The sequence below is a fragment of the Heterocephalus glaber genome, unplaced genomic scaffold (genome assembly GCF_053883595.1).
Source record: "Heterocephalus glaber isolate CG9 unplaced genomic scaffold, H.glaber_assembly_v1.0 deba00001442, whole genome shotgun sequence".
Lineage (NCBI taxonomy): Eukaryota > Metazoa > Chordata > Mammalia > Rodentia > Bathyergidae > Heterocephalus > Heterocephalus glaber.
The window spans coordinates 18,804,171-18,812,838 of record NW_028258296.1 but is presented as its reverse complement, the minus strand read 5'-3'; the positions used below and the strand labels follow the sequence as shown (position 1 = coordinate 18,812,838).

General features: G+C 33.3%; 1 pseudogene; it reads right to left on the bottom strand.

Annotated features, from left to right (window-relative positions):
• Positions 1–6,689: 6,689 nt before the first annotated feature.
• LOC101723543 (pre-mRNA-splicing factor SPF27 pseudogene) lies at positions 6,690–7,362 on the bottom strand (annotated as a pseudogene).
• Positions 7,363–8,668: the final 1,306 nt, after the last annotated feature.

The following is an 8,668-nucleotide window of genomic DNA, read 5'->3' as shown; positions in this document are numbered from 1 at the left end:
CAGGGCAAGATCATTGTTGAAGACCACACATCTAGAATGCACAAATGGGGTACTGCAAAAGAGTAGAATAGTATGAGTCAAAGTTCAAGTTTAGCTCCAGAAAGCTCCTCATTCTTTCATCTGCTTTTATTCCTACAGTAAGACAAAGGCTTTTGGGGAGCAAGTTGAGGTTTCCTAAGTGATATTAACTGGCCACATAATCTATGTATACCTGTTTTATCCCATTTTCAACAAGCAGAAAACTGACTGATTGCAATTATGATTAATTTATATTCTGCTCACAAAGAGGTCTAGTGTTTTGAGTGTGATTTGATCTTAAAAGCGAAAAAAGTTTTTAAAAAAGTAGAATGTTGTTGATATAAACAAAATAGAGGTACCTCAAACTGTAGGATTAGAAGCAAAACTTACACTCCTAAATTTATACCCGCAATGATATTCTTAAACTTTGACAAACCATATTTTATCATTTATACTTTTGACTGCCTCAAATTAAAATCATAAACACAAAAGTGTGTTTTCCTCCTCTAGCACTTACCAGATGTATGCATGTGCACACACTTGTCTGCACCTCCTATTCCTTCTTGAACATGCCCTGGGAGAGTATCTTATTTAAAAAAATCAATATTTCTGGGTATTTTTCCTATAAAAATTAGTATCATACATGGGCCTAAAATTGAACTTGTACATGAATATACAATGTCAATGATTTCATGGAAATTTAAGGATGCTAGTTTTTCAATTGTAAGAAGTCTGGTAGACATTAAAAATAAACTTTCTAATCTCTTTAAATATACGTGAGATTGTGGAAAAACAAAAATTCGTTGGATCTTGGTGAACTAAAATTAAATTCCAGTCTATAGATTGACTTCCTAATGTCACAAGTCAATTTAAAAAGTATGCATAAGATAAAACTCTTTCTTCTGATTATCCCAATATATTTAGCTTAATCATGAGCATCACTAGAGACAGATTCAAAAATTGTTCACTGTCTCCAAGACTAACCCCAAATAAGAAACTTGATATTCTGCATAAACTCTATCTCTGAAATATGCTTTTGAAAAGGATGGTATAATTATATGTAGCACTATAGAGATTCTTGTGTTTATAAATATTTTCAAAAGGCTTCGAAATTGTTTGTAAATCCAAAGTTTATAAATGAGTTATGAAATCCACAAATTTGCTAAATATGTTGCTGCATTTTTGTATTATGCTCTGTGATTTTTCTTTCTGTGTGGTGTAAGTCAAAGAAAATGATATACAATAGGGCTAGATGGGATTAAAATTTTCAAACAAAAGAAGCATCTGTTTTTCTAATTTAGTTTTTGAATTTATGTTGGTTTCACAATTGGTTACACTACAAACAATGTAGTTCAAATGACAATGACATTGATTACAATTCTACTTTGCACTAAGAGTGCTTTTTAGCCAAGATTGTCAACTCTCTAGACTAACAATAACTAAGCCTTTCAGCACCTCTGTACCTTGGGCATTGTTTTAGCCAACATGAGGCAGATTGAACTGTAAGTTTGCACAAGGCTGACACAGTTTTCATTAAGTCAGAAACGCCTAGAATTTTAAAGTTATGGGGTTGCAATAGCTTATCTTTTGATGTACATTTTTAAAATTTCAGAGCAAGCTGCCAATTTATGAGTATGATCTCTCTGTTATGCTCATTTTTTGACTACTTTGAAATTATTCCAACCCCAGGGACCATGAGGCAGGTGAGCTTTGAATCACCATTAATTGTTGCTTTCTGACTATACACAGTGTGTTCTTACTTCCTCTCTTTGCCAGAGGAAGAGACTATCTATGGGTAAGATCCTTCACAGAATCACACTGCCCTATGTAACTTTGATTCCTGAGGAACTTTCCATTGACTGTCCTAGTCTAAAGTATGACTTTGAAGTTCATTTGAATATAAATGTTTGAGCCTTGATTTCTTAAAAATCTGTTTATGTCTACACTTTGTCCAAAACTAATACAACTCCCTTCAAGGCAGGTAGAAATTTGCATTTTTTATATCTTCATGCATGCCTTGCTTATTCAGGGAGCATTTATTGAGTACCTGCCATGTGGGAGATAGTATGCTCTGAGCCAGCGTCCATTGGCATAAATGCATTATTTTGTTGTTAAAAGAGTGATTGATCAAATAAGATAAGGACTCTAAGGAAAACCCATTGGAGCTTGAGTTGACCAATGTGCTCTACTGAATTGTTTCCATAATGTTATCTGTAACTATAAATTAAGAACATTTACATTGTCTAATTTCTATAGTTTGAGTATCTTAGTCCTAAAGATTACTATTTTATATTTTCTCCTAGAGGGAATTTTAGTCTTTTATAAACTGAAAATGGAAAACTCTGAATCAGCTCCCAAGTATTTTGCTTTTGCTATGATATATTCAATGATTTTATTGGCTGTAAGTTTGATATTAAAATAGCATTTTGTCTTATAAGCAAGATAAACTTAATTTTTTAAATGACATGAACAAGATGTTATAATAAGGTATTAAATGGAGATCATTTCTTAATTCTGAAATCAGACTAGGTTTAATGTATGGGTTGTCAAATAATATTTCATAGTAAAGAGAAATTTTCAGCTGAAATGTTGCATGACTACTCCACTGCAAGGGCCATGAATGTCCTATTACCTGATTCCTTTTCATGCCATGCTTGAAGCTCACCAGGGATGTATGCTTCCCCTTACTGTCCTAATACTATGATTGATGAGTAACCTATTTCTGAACTCAGGAAAACAAGGGTATACAATTTGCTTTTGCCTCTCATAAAGTATATAACCATGGGGAAATAATTTGAAATAATTTTGCTCTATGTGAAAGTCATTTTTACCATTTGTCAAATGGAATAATAAAGACATTTTCATAAATGAACATAAAAAATACTTGGAAAAGAGCCTAGTACCAAGTAAGCACTATAGAAATGCTAGCTAATGGTATTAGTAGTGGATTTCAAATAAATCAAATTAATGCTAAATTTATTACATGTATTACAATTATAATACATGAATCCGGTCACATAAGATCACAGATCACATAAGACCACAACACATACTTCCAATGATTTCTAGTGTATCTTTATTATACAGTGTCTTGACATATTGTTTTACTGAAGTGATTATACCATCACTTGCGGTTAAGAGTTATGTAGTCATCACAGTATCACAATAGCACCATAAGGTAGATAATGTATACATTTTACAAGTTTGAAAACAGGGTTCACACGAGAAAGCGATTTTTCAGGGTAGTTGTGGAGGAGGCAAGTCTTGACTCTGGCTGCATTAACTTCTGCATATTGCGTGCTTTCTAATATCTTGCCATTCTAACGAGTATCATTTAAATATGTGATAATGAGCTCTGTCAAAAAGTTGAATGGTCAGAGCTGATTTAATACTTATTAAGTGTATATCATATGCTAAATATTATGCCTTTAATAAATATTTTCATAACATAGTCCTTTAGTCATTAGTTATGCTTGCTGGGTAATTACTCTGCCATTATCCTAGCTACTAGGGACACACAAAAGATACTATCTTTCTAAAAGCAACATTTAAAAAAGTGTTTTAATTTTAGAGCAGTTTTATATTCACAGCAAAACTGTGCTAAAGGTACAGAGATTTCCCAGGTATCACCTGCAGTTATACAGAGACAGACTCTGGATATGACTATGTATAACTCACTATGGATATCGTCAATATCCCACACCAGCATGATCAGTGTAGTACAATTGAGAAACCTACATGAACGCATCAGAGTGAAGCGAAATAAGTGTTTACATTAGGCTTTACTCTTGGTGTTGTGTATTCCATGGGTCTGGGCAGTTATATAATGAGATGCAGCCACAATTACTGTTCCATTCAGAGTATTTTCACTATCCTAAAACTCCTGTGTACTTCATGTTCCACTCTGTGCCACCCCAAACCCCAACCCCAACCCCTGCCATCAATGATCTCTTTACTATCTCCATAGTTTTTCTTTTTCTTTTTCAGAATTGTTGTATAATTGGAGTTGTACAGCCTGTAGCATTTTCAGATTGGCTTCTTTCACTTAGTAATATGCATTGAAGGTTCTTCCATGTCGTTTGATAGTTTAATAGTTCCTTTCTTTTTAGAGTGAGAAATATTATTTCATTATCTGAATATAGCTTATTTTCCCACTTGACTTTGTCTTTTGTAGAGGAGAAACTTTTCACTTTATTGAAGATAAATTTATCAATCTCTTTCTTGGATTAGCATTCTAACTAAAATGTCATCACCAAACTCACAATCATCTAGATTTTTTCCATGTTGTCCTCTAGTAGTTTGACAGTATTGTGTCTTACATTTACCTAAGGTTGAGACTTGTCTCAGTTATTATGAGGGTATAAAATCAACATGTTTTATTTTCCTCTTTTTATTTTGTAAATGGATGTCCACTTTTTCCAACACTATTTCTTTTTTATCTTTCTTTTTAATTTATATATTAATTGGTACATTTTAGGTATACAATACATTTACATTTGTCATTGGGTGTTTGTACTTGAACATGATGTAACCAGCACTATTTCTAGAAAAAGAGTATCTTTCCTCCTTTGCACTGCCTTTTTCTTTTGAGACAGGGTCTCACTATGTGATTCAGACTGGCCTTGAACTCTACATAGCCCAAGCTGACCTCCAATGCACAGCAGTCCTCTTGCCTCAGTTTCCTGATTGCTGGAATTACAGGCATATGCCACCACACCCAGCATGCCTTCACTGCTTTGTCAATGATGGGATGGCTACATTTCTTTGGGTCTGTTTTCGGGCTCTCTATTTCATTCCACTTGTCTATTATTTTGCCAATACTATGTTATTTTCATTGCTGTGTCTTCATAGTAAATCCTGAAATTGAGTAGTGTCTGTCCTCCAAGCTTTTCTTCTTCTTGTTGTGTTGGCAATTCTGGGTGTTTGGCTTTTTTTTATATACTGATACCAGGTGTTCTAGTACTGTTTGCTGAAAACATTGTCTTTTCCTCTGCTCTTGAATTGAGTTTATGTTCTATAAAATCTTAATGTTAAATAATCTTTCAAAACTCAGTGGACCATATATGTGCGGTTCTATTTCTAGCTTCTCTGTTTTATTCTAATGATCTATGTAAACATACTCAGTTTGTTGATATTTGCCAGATATCAAAATCTTGCTGGAATTTTTATTGTTATTGTATTTAATCTACAGATCATGTTGGAAAGCACAGACTTCATGACAGTTCTGTCTTTCTACCCATACATATGCAATATCTCCCCATTTGTTAAGCTGTCAGTGTATTTCATCAAAGATTTATAGTAACCTCATGTAGATCTTGGACATATTTTAGTTGTGCACCTACACCCTCATCTTGGGGGTTATTAATGTGGATATATTATATTTTTAATTTTAAATTCCACTTTTTATTGCTGGAATATACAAAAACATTTGACTCTCACATATAAACCTTATATCTTGTAACCTTGCTATTAATGGAAGGAATTATGGGTTTTTATTTTGGTGGTTCTAGGGCTCAAACTCAGGGCCTGGAGTATGCTAGGAAATACTCTATAACTCTAACCTCCAAAGATTTTCTTCATTGATTATTTTGAATTTCCTACCAGATAAATCTATTATTTTCAAAGAATTTCATATCTTCCCTCATTGTCTGTGTACATTTCCTTTCTGATTCTTTACATTGCTTTAGCTGAGATTTCCTATACCATGCTTAAAGGCAGAACCCTTATCATGTTCCTTATCTTGGTGGTGTTACTTGTACAGATTTTTGTAGATGTTAGTTTTCAAGTTGGAGAAATTTTCCTTTATTCTTAGTTTACTGAGAGTTTTTACTATGAATAGATTTTGGTTTTAGTCAAATTCCATTTCTGTATCTAAGAATAAGGTCAGGTGATGATTTTTTCTTTTATATTCTGTTGATGGGATGGATTAAATTGAGTTTCAAATGTTGAACAAAATTTTCACACTTGGGATAAATCTCAGTTGATCCCAGAGTATATTTCCTTGAATTTTATTTGCAAATAGTTTGTTTTTGTATCTTCTCCTGAGAGATTTTCATCTGTAGTTTTTTTTTATTGTTATGTCTTTGTACGATTTTCATATTACAATAATACTGGCCTCATAGAATGATTTAGAAAGTATTCCTCTAGCTATTCTCATGGAGATTGTAGAGAATAGATATAATTACTTCCTTAATTGTTTGATAGAAATTATTGAATCAATTTGACCCAGATGCCTTCTATTTTGGAGTTTTATTAATTATTGATTTAATAAATCAATCAATCCAGATTTATACAAAATGTCTAAAAATTTTTTGCATGTGTTTTGGTTGATGAGAAATTAATCTATTTCTTCTAGGTTATTAAAATTGTAAGCATAAAGTTGTTCTTAGTGTTTCTTTATCATGTTTTCATATCATTGGATCTGAAGTGACATTCCCTCTTTTATTTTTATTTATTTTTTATAGCTATAAAAATACCAAGTTGATAACTTTTATTTCACAAAGATTCTTGATACAATTATTATAATAATCCATACATTATGGTTTCTGAACATTTACCCACTAGTGGTTTTTGTGAGAGGCTGTTGTCCTTCATGGTTCAGGGATAGTTTAGATGGCTGATGTTTGTAAGAGCCCAACTTTTCTTCCTTTCTACTCAGCAAGTTACTCTTTTCAGAAGTCTTGCCGGATGTTTCTTTGTTTGCTTCTCCCTCTTGCTGGTTAATTTGATAGATTTCATTTTCTAGTTGCACAATAGTCTGTTCAATCTCGTAATTCTTACTGACCAGGGACATCCAATTTGACTCCATTTCTCTCAGTTTAGATCCAGCTGTGAGTTGCATGTTTTTCCACTGCCGGTTTAAATCTTGAATATGTTTCCTTAACTTCTGAAGCTCTTTTTGTGCATGTTCAATCATATGAACTAGATTTTCGTTATATACTTTCCAGGCATTACATCCATGCTGTGACATTAGCTCCAGATTCTCAATTCGTACTGCTTGGTGCTCTAATTGGGCCATAGAATTGTTTACACATTCTTGCCATGTAGTAATACCATTTTTCTGACCTGAGGAAGGGGCTGAAAGCTCATATCGCTTCACACTGAGCAATTCAATTGGTTGTCGAGCACCAGTCTTTCAAATTCATTTCTCATTATGTCAGTTTCGAAAGCAGAATAATCCGGGGCTAAGTAGCTCAGGTAGTTCTTGATAGGTCGGTATCTGAGAGTTTCCTCCTCTACCAGAGCCGCAGCCGCTTCCTGCACGCCTGGCGCCTCATAGCCTTGATCAAAATACGGCAGCGCATCCACCACTACCTCTCCGGCCACAAACCGCGTGCCTGCCATGGCACACAACGCACTCCCGTCTGCATTTCCCTCTTTTATTTTTGATATTAATAAATTATGCCCTCACTCTTTCTTTTTTGGCCTGGCTAAAGGCTTATTGATTTTAATTATTTTTCTTCAAAGAACTAGGTTCTTTTCCCTCTCTTGACTTTCTTTGTTCAGTATCATTAATTTCTGCATAAAATTTTATTTTATTTTTTTAAATTAATTTGGATTGCATTCACTCTTCTTTTATGAGTTTATAAATTGGGAACTTTGAGGATGTTTTACATACTTTTATTTTGTAACATATGCAATAAATTCTATAAATTTCCCTCTATGCCCTGCGATTGCTGCATCTCACCGGTTTTAATAAGTTGCTTACATTTTCATGTAGCTGAAAAATTGTTTAAATTTCTCTTCATATTTACTTTTGAGCCATGAATTATTTAGAAATTTTTTTAATGTCCATATTTTTGGGCTTTTTCAAGTTTTATTGCTGTTATTTGCTTCTAGTTGAATCCCATTTTGTTCTGGGAGCAAAAATTGTATAATTTCTAGACTTCATAGAAACTAGAAGAGGATCTGGGGATGGAGAGAGACTGAAGGGATGGGAGAGGAAGGGGAAGTAAACTGTCAAGATGCAATATAATCTATATATATATCAATTACTCATGATGAATGTATTTATTAATGTATTTATTTTTCAAGTTGGAGAAATTTTCACACACAAGCATATGCTAAAAAAAGAGGGTGACTAAAACATGTATTAAGATACGTTTATGGGCCAGAATGTGATCTTATCTGGTGAATGTTCCATGTGCTCTGGAGAAGAATGTATATTCTGATTTTGTCGTTGTTTGAAGTACAGTAGAGGTGTCAGTGATATGGATATGGTTGGTATTGTTGACTTCAACTTATGTTCCTACTGATTTCCTGATTGCTGGATCTTTCCATTTATGATAGTGGATCTTGATGTCTTCCACTGTAATAGTGGATTCATATATTTCTCTTTTCAGCTTTATCAATTTTTGTCTTTTGTACTTGGTTGCTCTATTATTAGAAGTTCACAGTTGACAATTATTGTGTCTTTTCAGGGAACTGACTTTCCTATCTATATTTAATGTCACTCTTTATTCCTGAAAAAAGTTCTTGGTCTGAAGTCCATTCTTTGCAAAATTAATGTAGATTCTACTGCTTTCATTTAGTCAATATTATCATAGGATAGCTTCTAGCATCCAGTTTCTTTTAATCCATATCTGCCATAACACTTACAGTGGGTCTCTTAAAAACAAGATAGAATTTTCTATTTTTTATTCATCTGATT